Raw genomic sequence first — 2,377 nt, 5'->3', positions numbered from 1 at the left:
CTAATTTTTGCTATTCACTCATTTTTCTTGATCTTGTTCTCTGACTCTGTACGTTTTAGAATGTTCAGTGGATTTGTAATGAACTTCCAAGATGAAGGGAAATTTCTTGCTTATTGTTTGCCTGAACTCTTGGCTTGTGTTCATCTTAATAAATAAAAAATGTGCCCCAAACACGCTCATGAGTGCCACGACTAAAACTCCTTAAGGATCTTCTTGGCCGGTGGTTCCATAGTGTGGGCCATCAGGTAACCAACAGGCAGGTGAGTGGGTGGGAAGGGAGAAGTGTTATGCTGTTTATAATGCAGTACCTGAGGCGCTTACGTTCGATACCCATTTCTATAAAATTTTAAGCCATATATAACAATACCATATAGTACTAAATGGATGTACACAGTAAAAATATGAAAACCTGTGTGGATTGATAAACAACAAATTTAGGATAGTGGAGATGGAGAGAAAAGACTAGAAATGAGATCAAAGAAGGGCATCCAAGGGAGGAAGATATCAAATCTATCTGTAGTACAGACCAATAATTAACCTCTAGGCAGAACTTAGAGGTAACTCTAGGGTCCCAATGCTGACAGTCTTTTGCCCAATGTCAGAAAGTGCTTGTTTCTTATCTTTTAATTTTTTCAAGTTTTTTAAGGTAGGAAATAACTCTTGACCTTCTTATTTCCTTGTGGTTTGAAGTGCAAATCTTATTTAATTCTGAAAAAATAGCAAAAAGAGTGGGGAGGAAAAGAGGAGAAGAGAAGAGAAGAGAAGAGAAGAGAAGAGAAGAGAAGAGAAGAGAAGAGAAGAGAAGAGAAATCTCTGAAATTGACATAGTAAAATGTTATTAAGACCTGGCACTTTGACTTTCCAGTTCTGAGATGTTTATTATATTATCCTTTATACTCTTCTGTATATTTGAACTATGCCACAATTTAAAAAAGTAAATTACTGAAAATAGAAATAAGAGAACACTTAAAAAATTCTGACAAGCCAAAAGGAGAGAAGAAATTTCCATTATTCCACCACCATAATTCCACCATCCAGAAATAGCTACTTCTACATTTTGGTGTGTATTCTAAGGTGGGAAATCCTTTTTGTTACCATTTAAAACAACTATATTGTAAATATATTTTCAGAATATTAAATATTCATTCTGACATCTTTCCTGAATGACATTTCATTGTATTTCTGTAAAATGTTTTATTTAATCAATCCTCCCTTCCGGGAAATACAGGCTGTTTCAATTTTCATAATGTTAAATAATGTTTTAATGAATGTTCTTCTACATGTATTTTCTATACCTAACCACATAATTTCCTTAAGATATAGTTTTATAATAGTTTCTGGGCCAAAACTATGCACAGTGTTTTAGGTTTAAAGCGTATTTTGAAATTGCTTTCCAAAAAGATACTACATCATATCGACATAATATGAGAAAGCCCATGTGCTCAGAGTAGAATTTATGATTTTAAAAACCTTTAATAGTTACATAAAATTGAATTTCACTTTTTTTATTTTTGGAAATTTCCTTTTCATACCTTTGCCTATATCTTAGCCAGACATTTATCTTTTTTCTTACAGTTCTATAAGATTTTTATATTAAATTTATTCACCTTTTTTTATACATTGTGAATATTTTCCCTATGTTGTGTTTTGCCTTTCCTTTTAGTGTGTTTTTAATGTCTTGAAATGTATAAGTTCAATCTATCAATATTTCCCTTTATGTTTTCTGCTTATATGTATAGTCATTTACGTAATCTTCAGCATTTCTGTTTCACTTTCTATTTGGATATTCACCACATATGGAGTTTATTTTAGTATATTTGAACATATGGTGCTAGGAATCTTATTCTATTTTATTATAGATTATTACAAATAGTTGATCAACTGTCTCAAAGGCATTCATTGACTAGTCAGACTTAACTTGCTAGCTTCACTTTTTTTCAATATTTAATTCTCATTTATCATGTTAGTGAATTTTCAATTCTCTTGCTATAGGCAAATAAAATGTTATTTTTTCACAAAAAGATGTATTTCTAGTACATTTTTGAAAGAACTTTAAGTTTTCCTACAGTTAACATTGTGTTTAAGTTTTTAATGCAATTGATACAACTTAACTATTGCTTTTTCTTATTTTCACTGCTCTTGGAATTCTAGTCTACTCATGCCTAGAGAAGACAAAAAATAAGGCATGCTCTATTGATTCCTGACATTTAGAATCATTATAATCAAAGTGAAAATCCCAGGAAATTGAATTTATAATCACAATAGTTAAATATATCAAGCACAAAGACAATACTAACTCTTCATTGGCTAAAATGTTAATAACAGGAAACTGCAAAGCTAGGATATATTATCCTCGATTAATCTAATGTGTGTTATC

General features: G+C 31.0%; 1 pseudogene; it reads right to left on the bottom strand.

The window, feature by feature from the left end:
* LOC109489337 lies at positions 1-242 on the bottom strand (annotated as a pseudogene).
* Positions 243-2,377: the final 2,135 nt, after the last annotated feature.

This window comes from Ailuropoda melanoleuca, chromosome 1, assembly GCF_002007445.2.
Source record: "Ailuropoda melanoleuca isolate Jingjing chromosome 1, ASM200744v2, whole genome shotgun sequence".
Taxonomy (NCBI): Eukaryota; Metazoa; Chordata; class Mammalia; order Carnivora; family Ursidae; genus Ailuropoda; species Ailuropoda melanoleuca.
Note: the sequence above shows the minus strand (reverse complement) of the source record. Positions and strands in the feature narration are given on the sequence as shown.